This window comes from Bos taurus, chromosome 12 (assembly GCF_002263795.3).
Source record: "Bos taurus isolate L1 Dominette 01449 registration number 42190680 breed Hereford chromosome 12, ARS-UCD2.0, whole genome shotgun sequence".
Taxonomy (NCBI): Eukaryota; Metazoa; Chordata; class Mammalia; order Artiodactyla; family Bovidae; genus Bos; species Bos taurus.
In genome coordinates, this window is record NC_037339.1 from 38,052,442 (window position 1) to 38,074,869 (window position 22,428).

Genomic DNA, 22,428 nt, shown 5'->3' on the forward strand with positions numbered 1-22,428 from the left:
ATTTGGAATTCCTGCTCCTTCTCTAAACTTTGAGGATATTGGGTTTCTGATGAGGAATGACTGCTGTGAAGCTCTGCTGCAAGACCTGACTGTGGTCAGCACTTCCAAGCCAAAGTCAGGAATGATACTTCTGCCATCTGCATAGGCTGGCACTTGCCAAGGTTTTATGCTTTGTTCAGAGGAACATGACACACAAAAAAAATGCCTTGAGAATTCACTTTTCCATTTCTATTGTCATATGCACAGTAGAAATCAAGCCAGCAGAGGAAATAGATTGCCTAACAGAAGCCAGAGGGTGACCACCAGGCTAGAGGAATGGGAACAGAGATCCAGGGTATAGTGCTTGAGTCAGGTTAGCAGCTGGAGAACCTGTCTCAAGGGAACAAAGCTCACAGAAGTCCCAACAGAATGGGCATAGCAGATTTACATGGTGAATCCAGCTGTTCATCTGGCTATTGACAGGGAGGATCTGCCCAGCCCAACTAAACAAATATAAAATATCCTGAACCCTAACCTTCAGACTTGTGGAGAACAAGAAACCTGATAGCATCCATGCCCCCAGTCCAGATAACTTGGCTTCTTTTCACACTTTTCCATGACAAAAGCTAATTCCTGAATTAGACAAACTGAATGAGGTCCATATTTTTCAGCACCATAGTTTTTTCAAAGTCTGGTACTTTACAATCTGACCTGCACTGGTATTCACCACTTAAATAAAAACTGAATTTATTACTGAAAGGGCAGTAGTCAGCAATTTTTACTAAACCACCATAATAAGGCAGATCTTCTGCAGGTACTCCAGTGAGTTCATCAAACCGCTGGTATTCCTATGGCAGACGTTTCAGAAACTTCTGCAAATTGTACACTGAAACTCCTCTCTGGTCCTGCCTGCAAGTTAATTGCAATAGATTGCTTCTGAGTATGTTACAGTAAGGGTTCAGCATCTGTCTCCCCTGTCACTGCTGGTCAATCCAGAATTTATAGCTCTTCCTGACACTGTCACAGCCCACTCCTCTGTCCTTGTATATTTTCTCAGCTATTCTGTAATTAACTTTATACCAGCCAATATCATCCATTAAAATCAGGGCGATTTGAGAGAGAACCAGATTCTGCATAGGAGAACCAGTCATTACTTGATTTTCTAATAACCACTTTTCCCAATGGTTAAGTTCAGTGTCCATACCACCAAGATTTTCAAGTTCCATTCCCTCCAGAATTTGACAGTTGTTTCTGTGCTTCGTCGACAACACAATGCATTACTAGAAGATAGACAGTGTGAAGAACTCGCTTATTATAGCGAATGTCCCATAATCTCTCCACTTTTGGAACTACTTTATCACTCCATTGATAAAATCCAAAACTATAGATTGGGGGCAAGAGGAGAAGGGGACGACAGAGGATGAGATGGCTGGATGGCATCACTGACTTGATGGACGTGAGTCTCAGTGAACTCCGGGAGTTGGTGATGGACAGGGAGGCCTGGCTTGCTGCGATTCATGGGGTCACAAAGAGTCGGACATGACTGAGCAACTGATCTGATCTGATCTGATAGATAAAAAGTGGGAGACCATCTGCATATTTTGAAGTTAGAGTATTTCCATCTTTATCATGGTAGAATAGCCCAGAAGAGAAACCCAGGGCATGAATAATCTCATGTTTCACTATGGACAGCATTCCAAGAAGCACCTGAGGCTGGGTAGAGATCATATTTGGACACAGGTTAGCACACCCTGCTATTGGCCTGTCCATTTTGTGCTTCCTGCTGACAATAGGCTGAATAAGAAATGATGTTCTTATGATGGCACCTCTTAGTGGCCAGAGCACCTACATAAAGAACAAAATCTTCATCCTGGACTCCCTCTTGACTTGGCACATCCACTGCTCCACAGGGGCAACTTATCCCCAGAGTGGACTCTGCATTGCTGGAGGCGCTCCTCAGGCATGATAATGGGCCCATATTTGTATGCTCTGCACATTCTTTAGTACAGCATCTATGGTGATCATTTTCCTTCCATAGATATTGAAATTGGTTTGTTGTGCATTGTCTACTAAGTAATATACTGCCTGCAGGTTTAAGAACCTGAAAAATCTTCTCTAAATAGGAAACAGCTTGTGAGAAAAGTTTGTTCTTTATAAACTGTCATTTCTCAGGAAGCAACTATTCAATACTTTTATAGTCTTACTTGTTAAATGTTAATTAGCATCACTCTTTACAACATGATTTAAGATGGATTATTTATGACCTCAGAATCAGAGGGGCATGGTGCCAGCAGAGAGGAGAACTGTGCAAGAAGACAGGAATAGATGTGGTGATTGCCTAGAGTCCCCCAACAAGAGTAAAATGCCTTGGACCCATAAAGAACCACTCCTGTGCCACCTGCTTGGGGCCCTAACTTGAACCCAAGGAGCTCGCTCTTCTACTCAACTCAGCTGCCATCTTCAGGTCAAGACCAAACAATATTTTTTAATAAAAACATAAGATAGCAAAATGCAAGTAAATTTATGTTAACTAAAAGCATACTCTAAACTTATTCTTGTTGTTGTCGTTCAGTAGCTATGATGCTTGTGACTCTTTGTGACCCCATGGACTGCAACATGCCAAGCTCTGCTGTCCTTCACTATCTCCTGGAATTTGCTCAAGTTCATATTCATTGAGTTGGTGATACTATTTAACCATCTCACCCTCTGCCATCCTCTTATCCTTTGCCATTGATCTTCCCCAGAAGCAGGACTTTTCCAATGACTTGGCTCTTCGCATCAGGTGACCAAAGTATTGATGCTCCAGCTTCAGATTCAGCATCAGTCTTTCCAGTGTATATTCAGGGTTGATTTCCTTTAGGATTTATTGGTTTGATCTTTAAATTGAAGGGATCCTCAAGAATCTTCTCTAGTACAAGTTCAAAAACATCAGTTCTTTGTTGCTCAGCCTTATTTATGGCCCAAATCTCACATCCATATGTAACTACTGGAAAAACCATGGCTTTGACTAGAAGGGAACTTTGTTGGTAAAGTGCTATCTCTGCTTTTTAATGGGATTCTCTGGTGGCTTAGATGGTAAAGTGAGCTTTATTTTCCAAGGAATAAGCATCTTTTATGCAATACCATCAGTAGTGATTTTGCAGCCCAAGAAAATAAAATCTATTACTACTTCCACTTTTTCTTCTATTTGCCATGAAGTGATAGGATCAGATCCCATGATCTTAGTTTTGTTTTGTTTTTTGTTTTTTCTTTTTTTATGTTGAGTTTTAAGCCAACTTTATCACTCTCCTGTTTCACTTTCATCAAAAGGCTCTTTAGTTCCTCCTCACTTTCTCCCATTCAGTTCAGTTCAGTCACTCAGTCGTATCTAACTCTTTGCGACCCCATGAATCGCAGCACGCCAGGCCTCCCTGTCCATCACCATCTCCCAGAGTTCACTCAAACTCATGTGCATCAAGTCGGTGATGCCATCCAGCTATCTCATTTTCTGTCGTCCCCTTTTCTTCCTGCCCCTAATCCCTCCCAGCATCAGGGTCTTTTCCAATGAGTCAACTCTTCACATGAGGTGGCCAAAGTACTGCAGTTTCAGCTTTAGCGTCATTCCTTCCAAAGAAATCCCAGGGCTGATCTCCTTTAGAATGGACTGGTTGGATCTCCTTGCTGTCCAAGGGACTCTCAAGAGTCTTCTCCAACACCACAGTTCAAAAGCATCAATTATTCAACACTCAGCTTTCTTCACAGTCCAACTCTCACATCCATTCATGACCACTGGAAAAACCATAGCCTTAACTAGACCATTAGGATTGCTTCTGGCAATCTTAATTTCAGCCTGTGATTCATCCAGCCCATCGTTTCTCATGATGCACTCTGCATATGTTTGAGATGAGTGTGGGAGAGCTCCAGAAGTTGGTGATGGACAGGGAAGCCTGGCATGCTGGGTCACAAAGAGTTGGACATGACTGAGCAACTGAACTGAACTGAACTCTGCATATAAGTTTAATGAACAGGGTGAAAATATACAGCCTTTCTGCTACTGCTGCTGCTAAGTCGCTTCAGTCATGTCCGACTCTGTGTGACCCCACAGACGGCAGCCCATCAGGCTCCCCGTCCCTGGGATTCTCCAGGCAAGAACACTGGAGTGGGTTGCCATTTCCTTCTCCAATGCATGAAAGTGAAAAGTGAAAGTGAATTTGCTCAGTCGTGTCCGACTCTTAGCGACCCCATGGACTGCAGCCTACCAGGCTCCTCTGTCCATGGGATTTTCCAGGCAAGAGTACTGGAGTGGGGTGCCATCACCTTCTCTGATACAGCCTTGATATATTCCTTTCCCAAATTGAACCAGTCTCTTATTACATGTCCTGTCCTAACTGTTGCTCTTGACCCACAAACAGGCTTCTCAGGAGGCAGATAAAGTGATCTGGTATTCCTGTTTCCTTAATACTTTTCCACAGTTTGTTTTGATCTACACAAAGGCTTCCGTGTAGTCAATGAAACAAAAATAGACGTTTTTATGGAATTCCCTTGCTTTCTCTATGATTCAACAAATGTTGGCAATTTGATCTTTGATTCCTCTGCCTTTTCTAAACCCAACTTGTACATATGTAAGTTCTCATTTAACTTTATTAAATGTAACAATTTTTGGAGACTAACAGCCAGTTCTACTTTCTAGCAATAAAATTAATAATTTACCTCCTTTCTCCAAATTGGCAGAATAAAACAGCACAAAAAATGCTTGAAGCCAACACTGTAACAGAATATTTGCTGCTTTTAAGGTCAGTGCATTGTGCAATCAAGTATTTAAATTCATAAAATTCATTGTTGGAAGAAATTATGTTTTTTTTTCTTCACCTCCTTTATATCTTTCATATTTTTCCATGTTTCCAACAATTCCTGTACTGCATGAAGTACTGTAATGTCATGAAGCAAATGCTCTTGATTTTGCTCAGACTGTCATTTTATTAAAATGTTTCCCTAAATATGAGAATGATCCCTACAAAAATAATTTATACAGACATGTTGCTATTCATTCTGAAAAAATGGACAGTAGTTGGTCAGTAGTGTGCTCAATTAATGTTTGTATTACTTAATTATAGAGGACTAATATTAATTTATATTCATTTAGAAATAATTATGTGCACAGCCAAATATAACTATATGTATTATATAAAATATATGATGTATTTCATTTTATTAATTCAAGGATTCATGAACCTAACACTCCAGGTTCTATGCAATGTTGTTCTTTAGAGCATCAGACTTTACTTCCATCACCATTCACATCCACATCTGGGCATTGTTTTTACTTTGGCTCTGTCTATTCATTCTTTCTGGAGTTATTTCTCCACTCTTCTCCAAAAACATTGAGTACCTACCGACTTAGGGAGTTCATCTTTCAGTGTCACATCTTTTTGCCTTTTCATACTGTTAATGGGGTTCTCAAGGCAAGCATACTGAAGTGGTTTGCAATTCCAGTCTCCAGTGGACTACATTTTGCCAGAACTCTCCACCATGACCCGTCCATCTTGGGTGGGACCGCATGGCATGACTCATAGTTTCATTGAGTTAAACAAGACTGTGGTCCATGTGGTCAGTTTTATTAGTGTTATATGATTGTGGTTTTCATTCTGTCTGCCCTCTGATAAGAGGCTTTTGGAAGATTCCTGATGGGAGAGACTGACTGTTGGGGAAACTGGGTCTTGCTCTGATGGGCAGGGCCATACTCAGTTAATCTTTAAACCAATTTTCCGTTGATTCGCGGGGCTGTGTTTCCTCCCTGTTTGACCTGAGACCAAACTATGGTAGTGGTAATGAAGATAATGACAACCTCCTTCCAAAAGTCTTGTTCACACACTGTTGTATTCAGTGTCCCTGCCCCTGCAGCAGGCCACTGTCACCCCATGCCTCCACCAGAGAGCCCTGAACACTCACAGGCAAGTCTGTGTCAGTCTCTTGTGGGGTCACTGCTTATTTCTCCTGGGTCTGGTGCACACAAGGTTTTGTTTGTGCCCTCCAAGAGTCTGTTTCCCTAGTCCTGTGGAAGTTCTGTAGTCAAATTTCACTGGCCTTCAAAATGAAAAATGTGGCGGCCAAATTCCCTGCGGGTTCTCAGATCCTTTGCCAAATACCCAAGTTGAGAAATCTGTTAGGGTCCAGAACTTTTTTATCAGTGCAATAATTTATTTGGTATAATTGTTCTTCAGTTTGTGGGTCATCTGCTCTGTGGTTCTAATGTGGGGTTAATGGCAACCACCTCCAAGAGGAGTTATGCCACATGCTGCATGACCCAGGTCTGATACACCAGAGCCCTTGACCGTATGGCAGGCCACTGCTTCCACAGGAGACACTCACACACTCAGAGGCATATCTGGCTCAGCCTCTATGGGGTCTTTCAGTCCTGATGTGCACAGGTTTTGTTTGAGCTCATCCAAGCATCACTGCTGGGTATGGGGCAATTTACTTCAGATGACCATTATATCTACAACTGTGGACAAGAATCCTGTAGAAGAAAGGGAGTAGCCCTCATTGTCAATAAAAGAGTTTAAAATTCATCATTTGGGTGCAATCTCAAAAACAGCAGAATGATCTTTGTTTATTTCCAAGGCAAACTATTCAATATCACAGTAACCCAAGTCTGTGCCCCAAATGACTAATGCAGAAGAAGTTGAACTTCAAGAGCTCTATGAAGACCTGGAAGACCTTCGAGAATTAACATCCAAAAAAGATGTCCTTTTCATTATAGGGGACTGGGATGCAAAAGTAGGAAGTCAAGAGATACCTGGAGTATCAGTCAAATTTGGTTTTGGAGTACAGAATGAAGCAGGGCAAAGGCTACCAGTTTTGCCAAGAGAACACACTGGTCATAGCAAACACCCGCTTCCAACAACACAAGAGTAGACTCTACAAATGGCATCACAAGATGGTCAATACCAAAATAAAATTGATTATATCCTTTGCAGCCAAAAATTGAAAAGCTCTATACAATCAACACCTTATTGCAAATTTCAGACTTAAATTGAAGAAAGAAGGGAAAACCACTAGATCATTCAGGTATGATCTAAATCAAATCCCTTATGATTATATAATGTACGTGACAAATAGACTAAAGGGATTAGATCTGATAGACAGAGTGCCTGAAGAACTATAGATGGAGTTTCATGGCATTGTACAGAAGGCAGTGATCAAAACCATCCCCAAGAAAAAGAAATGCAAAAAGACATAATGATTATCTGAGGAGGCCTTACAAATAGCTGAGAAAAGAAGAGAAGCTAAAGGCAAAGGATAAAAGGAAAGGTATACCCATCTGAATGCAGAGTTCCAAAGAATAGCAAGGAGAGATAAGAAAGCCCTCCTCAATTTTTAATACAAAGAAATAAAGGAAAACAATAGATGGGAAAAACTAGAATTGTCTTCCAGAAAGTTAGAGATACAAAGGAAGCATTTCATGTAAAGACGGGTACATAAAAGGATGGAAATGATATGAATGTAAAAAAAGCAGGAGATATTAAGAAGAGGTGGCAAGAATACACAGAAGAACTATACAGAAAAGATCTTCAGGACCAAGATAACCACGATGGTGTGATCACTCACATAGAACTTGACATCCTGGAATGCAAAGTCAAGTGGGCTTCAGGAAGCATCAGGAACAACAAACTAGTGGAGGTGTTGGAATTCCAGTTGAGCTATTTCAAATCCTAAAAGATGATGCTGTGAAAGTGCTGCACTCAATATGCCAGCAATTTGGAAAACTCAGCTGTGGCCACAGGACTGGAAAAGGTAGGTTTTCATTCCAATCCCAAAGAAAGGCAATGCCAAAGAATGTTCAAACGACCACACACTTCACTCATCTCACACACTAGCAAAGTAATGCTCAAAATTCTCCAAGTGAGGCTTCAACATTCCATGAACTGAGAATTTCAAAATTTTCAAGCTGGATTTAAAAAGGCAGAGAAATCAGAGATCACATTACTAACATCCGTTGGATCATCAAAAAAGCAAGAAAGTTCTAGAAAAATAAAAACCTACTTTTGATTTATTGACTACACCAAAGCCTTTGACTGTGTGGATCACAACAAACTGTGGAAAATTCTTTGAGAGATGGGAACACCACACAACCTTACCCATCTCCTGAGAAATATGTATGCTGGTCAATAAATAAAAGTTAGAACCAGACATGGAACAATGGACTGTTTCCAAATTGGGAAAGGCATACATCAAGGTGTATATTGTCACGCTGTTTATTTATCTTATATGTAGAGTACATCCTGTAAAATGATGGGCTGGATGAAACACAAGCTGGAATCAAGATTGCTGGAAGAAATATCAATAATCTTATATATTCAGATGACACCAACCTTATGGCAGAAAGCAAAGAAGAATTAAATATCCTCTTGATGAAAGTGAAAGAGGAGAGTGAAAATGTTGGCTTAAAACTCCACATTCAGAAAACTAAGATAATGGCATCCAGTCCCATCATTTCATGGCAATTAGATTGGGAAACAATGGAAACTGAGAGACTTTATTTTCTAGACTCCAAAATCACTGCAGATGATGACTGCAACCTTGAAATTCAAAAACACTTGCTCCTTTGAAGAAAAGCTATGACAAACCTACACAGCATATTAAAAAGCAGAAACATTACTTTGCCAACAAAGGTCCTAGTCAAAGCTATATTTTTTCCAGTAGTCATGTATGGATGTGTTAGTAGGACTATAAAGAAAACTGAGAGCCAAATAGTTGATACTTCTGAACTGTGGTGTTGGAGAGCACTCTTGAGAGTCCTTTGGATTCCAAGGAGATCAAACCAGTCAATCCTAAAGGAAATCAGTCCTTAATATTCATTGAAAAGGCTGATTCTGAAGCTGAAGCTCCAGTCCTTTGGCCACCTTATGGGAAGAACTGATTCATCATACCCTGATGCTGGGAAAGATTGAAGACAGGAGAAGGGGACAACAGAGGATGAGATGTTTGGATTCCATCACTGACTTGATTGATGTGAGTTTGAGTAAGCTCTGGGAATTTGCAAGGACGGGGAAGCCTGGAGTGCTGCATTCCATGGGATCACAAGGAGTCAAACACGACTGAACAAGTGAAATAAATAAAGATGGACTTACATTAAAACCTTAATTTTTAACCTCTGAATTGATTAGAAGATTTGAGTGATATTTTAATTAGCATATTTTAAATTCAGTTCAGTTCAGTTCAGTCGCTCAGTCATTTCTGACCCTTTGCAACCCCATGAATTGCAGCATGCCAGGCATTCCTGTCCATCACCAACTTCCAGAGTTCACTAAAACTGACGTCCATTGAGTCGGTGATGCCATCCAGCCATCTCATCCTCTGTCGTCCCTTTCTCCTCCTGTCCCCAATCCATCCCAGCAACAAAATATTTTCTAATGAGTCAACTCTTTGCATGAGGTGGCCAAAGTACTGGAGTTTCAGCTTTAGCATCATTCCTTTCAAAGAACACCCAGGACTGATCTCCTTTAGAATGGACTGGTTGGATCTCCTTGCAGTCCAAGGGACTCTCAAGAGTCTTCTCCAACACCACAGTTCAAAAGCATCAATTCTTTGGCGCTCAGCTGTCTTCACAGTCCAACTCTCACATCCATACATGACTACTGGAAAAACCATAGCCTTGACTAGACGGACTTTGTTGGCAAAGTAATGTCTCTGCTTTTGAATATGCTATCTAGGTTGGTCATAACTTTCCTTCCAAGGAGTAAGAGTCTTTTAATTTCATGGCTGGAATCACCACTTGCAGTGATTTTGGAGCCCCCAAAAATAAAGTCTGACACTGTTTCCACTGTTTCCTCATCTATTTCCCATGAAGTAATGGGACCAGATGCCATGATCTTCATTTTCTGAATGTTGAGCTTGAAGCCAAGTTTTTCATTCTCCTCTTTCACTTTCATCAAGAGGCTTTTTAGTTCCTCTTCACTTTCTGCCATAAGGGTGATGTTATTGATATTTCTCCTGGCAATCTTGATTCCAGCTTGTGCTTCTTCCAGCCCAGTGTTTCTTATGATGTACTCTGCATATAAGTTAAATAAGCAGGGTGACAATATACAGTCTTGACATACTCCTTTTCCTATTTGGAACCAGTCTGTTGTTCCATGTCCAGTTCTAACTGTTGTCTCCTGACCTGCATACAGACTTATCAAGAGGCAGGTCAGGTTGTCTGGTATTCCCATTTCTTGAAGAATTTTCCAGTTTATTGTGATCCACACAGTCAAAGGCTTTGGCATAGTCAATAAAGCAGAAATAGATGTTTTTCTGGAACTCTCTTGCTTTTTCCATGATCCAGCGGATGGTGGCAATTTGATCTCTGGTTCCTCTGCCTTTTATAAACCAGCTTGAACATCTGGAAGATCACTGTTCATGTATTGCTGAAGCCTGGCTTGGAGAATTTTGAGCATTACTTTACTAGCGTGTGAGATGAGTGCAATTGTGAAGTAGTTTGAGCATTCTTTGGCATTTCCTTTCTTTGGGATTAGAATGAAAACTGACCTTTTCCAGTCCTGTGGCCACTGCTGAGTTTTCCAAATTTGCTGGTATATTTATGCTTCTTAATGTAATTGTTCATTTTGCAATTTATGCCACCTTTCACCAATTTCTAGCAAAATTTACTTTGCTAAATAATAAGAGCTTGTTTATAATTTAGATGTGATTTTACTTCACAAAAAATTAAGAAACCTCAATTAAATAAGTGAAGAGACCAAAGGGAAAAACTCTTATACCCTGCAAAGATAGCAGAACCCCACAGGAAGAAAAAAGACTCCTGTTTTTTCTTGGCAATGACCCAACCAATGAAAAACTTGGACTTTTATTAAATAGTCTTCCCAACTTCATTTTCTCCACCATAAAGAGTTCTCACTTCCTTTCTTTGCTGGGAGTTTGCTCAAGGCTCACTATGGTTGCAGACCTTGAACTGCAATTCTCTACTGATTTTGTGTAAGTCAATTTTTGCAGGAGAAATAATTGGTAGTCCATTTATTTTTAGGCCAACAATTTAAAGTGGCAGTAATGAACAGGAAAAGGAATGGTTTGTAAGAGGAAAGCTTGGTAGACGTCCTGACTGTGGACACAAGGAGAGTGACAGATGGTTGACAGGAATGCATTGTGTCTGTAAGGTCCATGTTGATGCCAATCATAGAATGATTCATTGAAAATTGAGGAAGGAACTTTGGCCACCATTGACTCTAGTTTTTCTCATTCTTTTGCTGTAATAATTGATTTTCTGTGTATTTTTTGTTTGTTTGTTTTCAGAATTGTCCTAAAATGAAAGATTAAAGTGAGAAGAGTCACAGTTAATCAGGTAAGTAATTACAATAAAAGAATTATAATGATAAGATTATGATAATGAAAACAATCTATCAATTCAATTTTCTAATGTATAATTATAGGAAAGAAGAGGCTTATGCTTATTCATTTTAGAAACTATCTTGGTCTATCTAAGAAAGGAAATCTTTCTCTATGCACAGAAATTTAGAAGGGAGCTTTCTATCATCTCCTCTATAAAGGAGTGGCTATTTTCAGAGTTTGACATCCACTGGGTCAAGACTTATTAGAGGTCTAGTGGGGTCACTTTATTAGATGTCAATTATAATTTAAAACACTTCATTCCTCTTTTTCATTCTTCTTTCTTCAAGGATTAATGGAAACCAGGATGTTTCATTTCCAAAAGTGATATGCTCTCTCTTCAGTCTTCTCTCAATCAGGAATAGGTATAGATTATTTCCCAAGTTATGAGCTAGGCAATCAAGACCAGGTAGGAATTAAGCATATAGGACAAAGCATTAATTTCCCTCTTTACTACCAAGGCTAGTGAGGGAATCAAGCCCACAGCTTCATCCTAACAATATGGTAACAGATTTGAAACTTGTTCTAAGGATTCAGTTATCTTGCTGTTTTGCTTCTGTAGACACAGCAGAGCATGTGAATCTCACACTGAAGATTTGCATAATATCATGAAAACATACATCATATTCTCTAATATATCTAGCTATGTACATGTACATTTTTCTATACACTAGAAGTCAAAGAAGAGAAGAAATAAACATACCCAAAAAATACTAGCAAATGTCATTACTAAGTAGCTATGATTTCATTCCCACATTATGATAAGCCTGTTAGATACATTGTCTCATTTAATCCACTCAACATTTCTGAATCAGCCTCTATATTTACCCTTATTTATTGAATAAGATTATAGAACATCAACATGGCTAAGTAATTCACTAAAATCTTGACAGGTGGCAAATGGCAATGCCAAGACTTCAAAACAGTCATTCTGATTCTAGAACTTGTGTTCTCGCACTATACTAAACACAGGCCAGTGCTTTTGGCTCAGTGACTCTGAGAAAGCAGCTGCTAAGTGAAGATCTTAGAAGTTTATCACTGTGATTCAGGAGATAACTGCTGTTCCTTCTGTTGTTTTCTTGTTGGCAAGTGGAGCCATGGACACCGGTACAGATTTGAAAATGTTTGCTTTTGATCATGACTATTATCTCCATGGGTGAGGTGGGCTGTGACTATGGACAGTAAGGTTGTAGATAACAAACATGACTTGGGCATAGGTGGGTGTCCAGATTGGTCAGGAGGCATCAGAGGCACAGATAATCCTTGACTAAAAGAGAAGGCTAACAGATTGCTTCCTTACATCCCAGGCAGCAGGGTTTCTCCTGTCTTAACTTTAGGTCCTGGCAACCCAGACTGGTTTCCCTGGATACAGGAGCTTCCCTGCTTAGAGGGATTGAATTATCAAGTGTTTCTGAATTTATTCAGATAAACTCAAAAAATAAAATGCTGTCTGAAAAATATGAAAGTTTCTATTTTTAAGAAAGTGAGCACATAGATTTTTAGTACATTATATATGACTGTGTCTAGTTTTATTTTATAGTGATCTTAAATTCAATCTTAGTTTGTAGTAGAAATATCCACATTCTAGGAACACCTCTTTTGTCTATGAAAAATAGTGTTTGAAATACATTGTTTAGCAAATCATTTTATGATATTGCTATATCAGAAATTATCTAAAAATATCAATAGATTCTATTTATTTATCTTTCTAAAGAAAGAACACAAATATAGAACTTGAGCAGTTACAATTCTTATTTTCAGACTATCAACATAGAAATCATGTATTTTCATTTATTTTTCTGTTATTCACAAAACATAGAACATTGTCTTGCATATAAGCTTTTTTCAGTATTCTTTGAGATAAAGTTGATTTCTCCTATTTCTGAGTATGCAGTGTAAAGAGTAAATCAAATATCATTTCTGCCATTCTAACTTAAGTATTACTCAGTAATTCTACAGTTTTTGGTTAAATTGACTGGCCCATATATCAAAATTATTATCATTTTGGAAAGAGAAAGATACTTTATTTAGACTACACTCTAAACTGAAAATTCCTAGTCAGGAAATTCTGAAAGTGGAGAAATCATAAAGGAAGTATAAGAGCCAGAAAAATGATTGTGGTCATAAATTGGGACTCTAAGGCAAGAGATTTCCCCCCAAAGCAGTGACCAAAATGCATGGGAAGCATAAGTTTGATTTGATTTGCTGCAGGAACTTCTTAGGGAATCTAATCTGTTGAACCTAAAGGGGTGAGGGGAAGACAGGTGAGTAGTATCAACAGAAACTTCTAGGAAATGACAAGATTTGGGTGTTGACAATGCTATTTCTTAATAGTAATTTTTTAGGAGAAATTCAACAGACCTCAACTTGTTGGAACGTGGGCTAAATAGAGCAGTTAATGTTATCATGACTTCAGACACTAGATTGGTTCAGGGAGAGTTTGATTCTCAGTAAGGAAAATGGAAAATAATTTTGAAATTTACAGGAATAGATGTTAGGATAGTGCAGCTGGATGGATATCTAAGCCCTCCTGCTTCTAACTCAGGCATAACAAATATAGGACATCTGTGGTATTTCTGCTGTGGGTGGACCTGACAAATGTCACATAAGTTAGTTGACCATCTGGGATATAATACAGAAGTGTTTCAAAACTTAAATGATCTCTACTGTATGAAATGACATGTCAACCTCACATAGAGACTGCATCTGCTACTCAGGGACAGTAAGCATGTGTCTAATATGAAAAAAAAAAAAAAAAAGGTCCTAGGAAACCACATCACATATCTCAATATCTTTTCCTTTGCCCATTCCTTTTATTTTACAGATCTTTGAGCTTAGGAGTAAAGCTTAATATTCTAAAAAATTGCCTAATTTCTGAAATTCTGATTTGACAATTTAATGTTTTATGCCAGCTCAATATAACATATTGCAACTAACTAAAATAAGACCTTGTGGTCATTTCCACAATGGGTCATAATCAGCTTTTTCATTTCCTTATAATCACCTCATATCTTATTTTCACCTTTGTCTCCAATTTCATTGATGGAACAGATATATTCCCTTGATTCTATTTCTGTCATGACAGGAAAGATATATTACATTAAATCTTGCATATTACCAAGCAGTTATGATTTGAAAATGAGTTATACAATATGAAAATTGCAGTCACTTCCTTTTATTATTTGAAACTAGTGTGTATGTCTAATGACAAGTACAAACATAAGAAAATATCTAACTATATAGAAAATTCAAGATAGATTTTTTTCCTACTTTTCATTTCACCATTTTCATACTCAGTAACACCCTATTTTGTGTTCTTGGGGTGTACTGACCATTTTGCAGAACTTCTTATGGCTGTGTTCTCTCCATCCACAGGATGTAGAATTTTCCATCAGTAATGTGTATGTCTCACTTCTTATCCTACTTCATTTCTCAGACTTTGTTTGAGCATCATTGCACATAGAAAGCCTTCTTGAACAACCCACATTAATTTTGAGAATAATTTATTCCTGTTATGTACTCTTACAAAATCAGTTGACTCACATGACACTTTTATTTGTTAACTCATTTATTCAGCCTATATTTATTGAGTATTTTGTATGTACTACATACTGTGTTAGTCACTGATAGTAAACCACTGGAAATATTCAGCACAATAATTTTATGAGTATTTTAATGTTATTTGATCAATACTTGATGTTCTTATTACATTATTACTTTTTAATTTTTATCTATTCATTTATTTTTGTCTGTGCTGGATCGTCACTGAACCAGGCTTCATTCTAGTTGCAGTACGTGGGGGCTATTCTTCATTGCAATGTGCAGGCTTCTCATTGCTATGGCTTCTCTTATTGCAGAGCACAGGCTCTAGGGCACAGTAGTTTCAATCGTGGCATGAGGGCTCAACAGTTGTGGTTTCCAGGCTCTAGAACACAGGCTCAACACCTGTGGCTCACGGAATTAATTTTTCAACAGTATGGGGAGCCTTCTCAGACCCAGTATTGAACCTGTGTCTCATGTGTTGGCAGGCAGATTCTTTGCCACTGAGACATGAAAATGAAAGTCATTCAGTTGTGTCTGACTCTTGGGGATCCCATGGACTATACAGTCCCTGGAATTCTCCAGGCCAGAATGTTGGAGTGGGTAGCCATTCCCCTCTCCATGGAATTTTTCCAACCCAGGGATCAAACCCAGGTCTCCTCCATTGCAGATGGATTCTTCACCAGCTAAGCCACCAGGGAATCCCCCATTATACTGTTAGTTAAGAAGAACTGGATTTTTATTTAAGAGCAAAGGATTGAATCAGATTTGGTATCCTTGTTCTTCAACACTAAGTTCATATGTTTAACAAAATAATGTATTCATTTGATTAAATAAATCTTAAATAATGGGAATTTTCAACTAGTCAAATTAATTGTCTCTGTTTAGTTTTAATAAAACCATCAAACTTTTTTTTTTTATCAAAAAATAAATAACCCATCAAATTTTTTTTTTTTTCCTTTTGGACAACTTGAAGATGACCATCTACCTTAATATTTCTCTAATTTATTTGAACAAAGTAGCTTAATCAAGAAATCACAAGATAATCTACTCTCCTTCCTTCTCAGATTGCAAAATTTATAGACTAAAAGAAGATCACATTCAACCTACAGGAGGCAGGATAAATAATAGTAATTAGAGGAGAAATCAATGCAATTAAGAATTATAAATCAATTTAAAAATCATAGAAAAAATGGTTCTCTAAAAAGATCTGTAAAATTGTAAGCCTCTATACTGACTAACCAAGATGAGAGAAGACATAATTATTACTATGAGAAGTTAAAGTGTTCTATCACTACACTTCACATGGACAAAAACAGTAAAGGAGTATTATCAACAATGTTATGTTCACGTGTTTGAAATGGAACAATTTTTTTTTGAAAGACACAATCCAATAAAACATAAAAGAAAAAAATTGTGGTTGCTCAGTTGTGTCCATTTCTTTGTGACCACTTGGACTGCAGCATGCCAAAGACATGCCATGTCCTTCACTGTCTCCTGGAGTTTTCTCAAACTCATGTCCATTGAATTGGTGATGCCATCCAACCATATCTTGGTTTGTTCCATGTTTTGGTAATTATGAATAAAGTGGCTATAAATATCTCTGTGTCCCCTCATCACAGGGCAGACACATGTGCTCCAGGACAGCCTTGGGAGCACACCTCTGTGGGGTACACACACATAAAGTTGAGACTGAAAACAAAACTGAGCCCCAGAGGAAATAAGGAATAAAAATATTTCTCTTTGCAGATGGTCAAATTCACACCCTCAAATTTGGCTTTGTAGACTCAGTGCCTACAGAACTTCTGAAAAGATGAGTTCTTGTATGGCTGAGACTGACCTAAATTTAGAACAGCTGTAAAATTTATGGGCTGGATCATCAAAAAAGCAAGAGAGTTACAGAAAAACATCTACTTTCACTTTATTGACTACGCCAAAGCGTTTGACTTTCCAAAAGAAAACTGTGGAAAATTCTTAAAGAAATGGGAATACCAGGTCATCTGACCTGTCTCCTGAGAAGTCTGTATGCAGGTCAAGAAACAACAGTTAGAACTGGACATGAAACAGCAGACTGGTTCCAAATTGGGAAAGGAGTACGTCAAGGCTGTATATTGTCACCCTGCTTATTTAACTTATTTGCAGAGAACATCATGCAAAATGCCAAGCTGGATGAAGCACAAACTGGTATCAAGCTTGCTGAGAGAAATATAAATAGCTTTAGATATGTAGATGACACCAACCCTATGGCAGAAAGTGAAGATGAACTAAAGGGCCTCTTGATGAAAGTGAAAGAGATGAGTAAAAAAGTTGGCTTAAAACTCAACATTCAGAAAACTAAGATCATGGCATCTGGTCCCATCACTTCATAGCAAGTAGATGGGAAACAATGGAAACAGTGACAGACTTTATTTATTTTTTTCTGGCCAGGTGGAGGAGGCTCCAAAATCACTGCAGATGGTGACTGCAGCCATGAAATTAAAAGAGGCTTGCTCCTTTGAAGAAAAGCTATGACCAACCTAGATAGAATATTAAAAAAAAGAGACATCACTTTGCCAACAAATGTCTGCCTAGTCAAATTTATGATTTTTCCAGTAGTCATGTATGCATGTGAGAGTTGGCCTGTAAAGAAACCTGAGCGCAGAGGAATTGATACTTTTGAACTGTGGTGTTGGAGGAGACTCTTGAGAGTCCCTTGGACTGCAAGGAGGTCCAACCAATCCATTCTAAAGCAGTCTTGAATCATGGAAGGACTGATGTTAAAGCTGAAACTCCAATACTTTGGCCACCTGATGCAAAGAACTGACTCATTGGAAAAGACCTTGATACTGGGAAAGATTGAAGGCAGGAGGAGAAAGGGGCGACAGAGGATGAGATGGCTGGATGGCATCACTGACATGAGTTTGAGTAAACTCTGGGAGTTGGTGATGGACAGGGCAGCCTGGCATGCTGCAGTCCATGGGGTCAAAAAGAGTCTGACATGATTGTGTGACTGAACTGAACTGAACTGAAACTTTCTGGGCACATTCAAGTGAATGGTAAGCCAGGTTACAGTCTTAGCTGTGCTCACAACACCCGCAGCAGGTCCAGATCCATTATTGCAATCCTGGAACCTTACTTTGGTGAATTTTTGCTGGTGGTTTGGTGATACAATATCCAAAAAACAGCAAGGCCCTTTGCCAGTATATCCACAGTTAAGATGGGGCCAACAGCAATGCCAACAATAGTGTAATCTGAGAGTTTGTATAATGGGAACAAATGATACAACAGAGCACCCCCCCAGGTGAACATTTCCACAGCTCAGTGGCTTCCCTGTCACTGGGAGTGCTCCAATCCCACCTGACTCTCGCCACATATCAGAAATTACTAAGAAACAGATATGTGGCCTTTTACTCCAACAAATATGGAATAGATCCCACCTCTGACAGGGCAGTGAAAACCACAGAGCTAAGGAGAGGCCCTGCTTAATATCTAGTACAGGCTACCATCATCACAACAAAAAATATTAAATCCATGTAGACTGTATAGGGATGAAATTGAAAGTGCTAGTCACTCAGTAGAGTCCCACTCTTTGTGACTACATGGACTGTAGCCACCAGGCTTCTCTCTCCATGGAATTCTCCAGGCAAGAATGCTGGATTGGGTTACCATTCTCTTCTCCAGGGTATCTGCCCAACCCAAGGATCAAACCTGGGTCTCCTACATTGCAGACTGATTCTTTACTATCTGTGTCACCAGAGAAGCCTGAAGAGAGCTCAAGGAACCCTGGATGCCAGGCCTCCTGCAAGAAATGAGGAAGGTAGGAGGCTATCACCAGGCAACTGACTCACTTTGCCCTCTGGGAGGACACCAAGGGCCCAGGCTTTGTCCAGGAAGGGTGCAGCACCACTTGAAGAACTGAGGGGCCATCCCCTCTTGCAGTCCCCATGCTGATGTATGGAAAGTGGGACTAGGGATATGGGTTTGTTGCTTTGAGGCAGGCAAACACAATCTCAACTTTGCTCCCACAGGGATAAGTGACATGGACACAGTGGCCAACTGGGCCACGACAGGAAATCTATCACTGCTTCCACATTTTCCCCTTCTACTTGCCATGAAGTAATGGGGCCAGATGCCATGATCATAGTTTATTTTAATATTTATTTTTAAACCGGCTTTTTCACTCTCCTCTTTCACCCTAACCAAGAGGTTCTATTGTTCCTTTTTGCTTTCTGTCATTAGAGTGTTATCATCTGCATATCTGAAGTTGTTGTTTCTCCTGTCTTTCTTGATTCCAGCTTGTAACTCATTCAACCCAGCATTTCTCATGATGTGCTCAGTGTATAAGTTAAAGACACAGACAAATCTGTCATACTCTTTTCTCAATCTTGCAGCCCCCATGCTAGTGTACCAAGAGAGGGGCTGGTCACTTTGAGGGAGGCAGACACACTCTTACTTTTGCTCCCACAGGGATAGGTGGCACTGACACAGTGGCTGATTGGGCCAGGACAGATGAACCAGTGAGTTGTTCCATACAGGGTTCTAACTGTTGTTTCTTGACTCACATACAGCTTTCTCAGGAGACAGGTATGATGGTCCAGTATTCCCATATCTTTAAGAGCTTTCCATAGTTTGTTATCATACACACAGTCAAAGGCTTTAGTGTAGTCGATGAAACAGAGGTAGATGTTTTTTCTGGAATCCCCTTGCTTTCTCTATGCTCAGGTAGTGTTGACGATTTGTTCTTTGGTTCCTCTGTCTTTTCTAAACCTAGCTTGGACTTCTGGAATTTCCTGGCTCATGTAATGCTAAAGCCTAACATAAAATATTTTAAGCATGACCTTACTAGCATGGGAGAGGAATGCAATTGTCCAGTGGTTTGAACATTCTTTAGTACTGCCCTTCTTAGGAACTGGAATAAGGATTGACCTTTTCTAGCCCTATGGCCACTGCTGGGTCTTCCAGATTTGCTGACATATTGAGTGCAACACTTTGAAAACATCATCTGTAGGGTTTTGAATAGGTCTCCTGGAATTCCATCACATCCACTAGCTTTATTGACAGCAGTACTTCCTAAGGCTTACTTTACTTCACATTTCAGAATACCTGGCTTTGGGTGACTGACCACACCATTGTGATTATACTGTTCATTAAGATCATTTGTTTATAATTCTGTGTATTCTTTCTATCCCTTCTTGATCTCTTCTGCTTCTACTAGGTCTCTACCCTTTATTGTGCCCATCTTTGGGTGAAATGTCCCCTTGATATTTCCAATTTTTCTGAAGAGATCTCTAGTCTTTACTCTTCTGTTGTTTCCCTCTACTTTTATGTCTCATTTGCTGAAGAAGGCCTTCTTGTCTCTCCTTGCTATTCTTTGGAACTCTGCATTAAGTTGGGTGTACCTTTCCCTTCTCCCTTCGTTTTTTGTTTATTTTCTTTATTCAGTTATTTGTAAAGCCTCCTCAAATAACCACTTTGCCTTCTTGCTTTTATTTTTCAATGGGATGGCTTTGTTTCACTGCCTCCTGTACAATATTATGGAACTCTGTCCATAGTTCTTCAGGCACTCTGCTTACTACATCTAATCCCTTGAATCTATTCATCACTTTCACTGCAAAGGAATCCTGAGAGTCCCTTGAACAGCAAAGAGATCAAACCACTCAATCTTAAAGGAAATCAACCCTAAATGCTCATTGGAAGGACTGAAGATAAAGCTGAAGCTCTAGTATTTTGTTCATCTGATGCAGACATCCAACTCATTGGAAAAGTCCCTGATGCTGGGAAAGATTGAGGGCAGAAGAGGAAGAGGGTGTCAGAGGATGAGATAAATGGATTGCATCACTGATAAAATGGCCATGAATTTCGGCAAACTCTTGGAGATGGTTAGGGACAGGGAGGTCTGGCATACAGCAAACCATGGGGTCACAAAGAGACAGATATGACTAGATGACTGAACAACAACAACACCCATATAGTGGACTGATCATCTAGACAAAAATAAAATGAAATAAGCCTAAAATGAAACATTAAATGAGAGAGACTTAGTTGATATCTATGAGATGTTCCATTTGAAAACAGCAGAGTATAATTTCTTTTCAAGTGCACATGGAGCATTTTCTAGGATAGATCACATCTTAGGTCACAAATCAAGCCTTCCTATATTTAAGAAAATTGAAATGATATATTTTCTGCCCAAAATGATATAAGATTAGAAATCAATTTTTAAAAACTGTAAAAAACACAAACACATGGAGACGGCACAATATGTTACTAAACAGCCGATGGATCACTGAAGAAATCAAAGAGGAAATAAAAAACTACCTACAGGCAAAACAAACAAACATAGTGATCCAAAGTCTATAGGACCTGGGAAAATTGTTCTAAGAGGGAAGATTTTACCAATATAATCTCACCTCCAGGGGAAAAAAAAAAAAAAATCAAAGAAACAACCTAAACTTACACCTAAAGCAACCAGAAAAATAAGAACAAACAAAAGTTAAAATTAGTAGAGGGAAAGGTATCATATCAGACTAGAATTTAAGATTAAAAAAAAAAAAAAAAAGCAGTAGCAGAGATCAATGAAACTAAAAGTTAGTTCTTTGAGAAGATAAACAAGAATGGAAAAACTTTACTTAGGCTTGTTAAGCAAATAAGAGCACTCAAATCAGTAAAATTAAAAATAAAAAAGAAGTTGCAATGAATACTACAGAAATACAAATAATCATAAGACTCTAAGATCAGGAATAAGCCAAGGATGTCTACTCATACCACTTTTATTCAACATCATTTTGAAAGTCATAGTCATGCCATCAGTGACAAAAAAGAAATAAAAGTATCCAAATTGGAAAAGAAAAAGTAAAATTGCATATTATATGATATTATATATAGAAAATATTATTAAATAGGCTACCAGAAAATTACTAGAACTCATCAATTAATTTGGTAATGTTTCAGGATACAAAATTAATACACAGAAATAACTTACATTCTTATACACTATAAGTGAAAGAACAGAAAGAGAAATTAAGGAGACAATCCCATTTACCGTCACATCATAAAGAATATCCAGAAACTAAACTATATAAAGAAGCAGAAGAACCTGTTCTCAGAAAACTTAATGATGAAAGAAATCAACAATGATATAAACAGATGAAGAGAGTCCACGTTCTTGGACTGGAAGAATCAATATTATCAAAATGAATATATGATCCAAAATAATTGACAAATTCAATACCATCCTTATCAAATTACCATGGGTGTTTTTCACAAATTAGAGCAAAAATGTTTAGAATTTGTATGAAAACACAAAAGATCCTGACTATCCAAATCAATCTTGAGAAAGAAAAATGGAGCTGGAAGCATCCAGATTCCTTGACTTCTGGCTATAGTACAAAGCTACAATCATCAAAACATTATTACTGGCACAAAAACAGAAATATAAATCAATAGAACAGGTTAGATAGTCCACAGATAAACTCATGCACCTAACCTATGACAAAGGAGGCAGAAATATACAATGTAGAAAAGATAGCTTCTTCAATAAGAGTTTCTAGGAAAAACAAGACAGCCACATAT

General features: G+C 38.7%; 1 pseudogene; it reads right to left on the bottom strand.

Annotated features, from left to right (window-relative positions):
- Window positions 1-234: 234 nt before the first annotated feature.
- Window positions 235-22,428, bottom strand: part of LOC100296100 (leishmanolysin-like peptidase) — a 33,676-nt pseudogene continuing 11,482 nt past the window's right edge.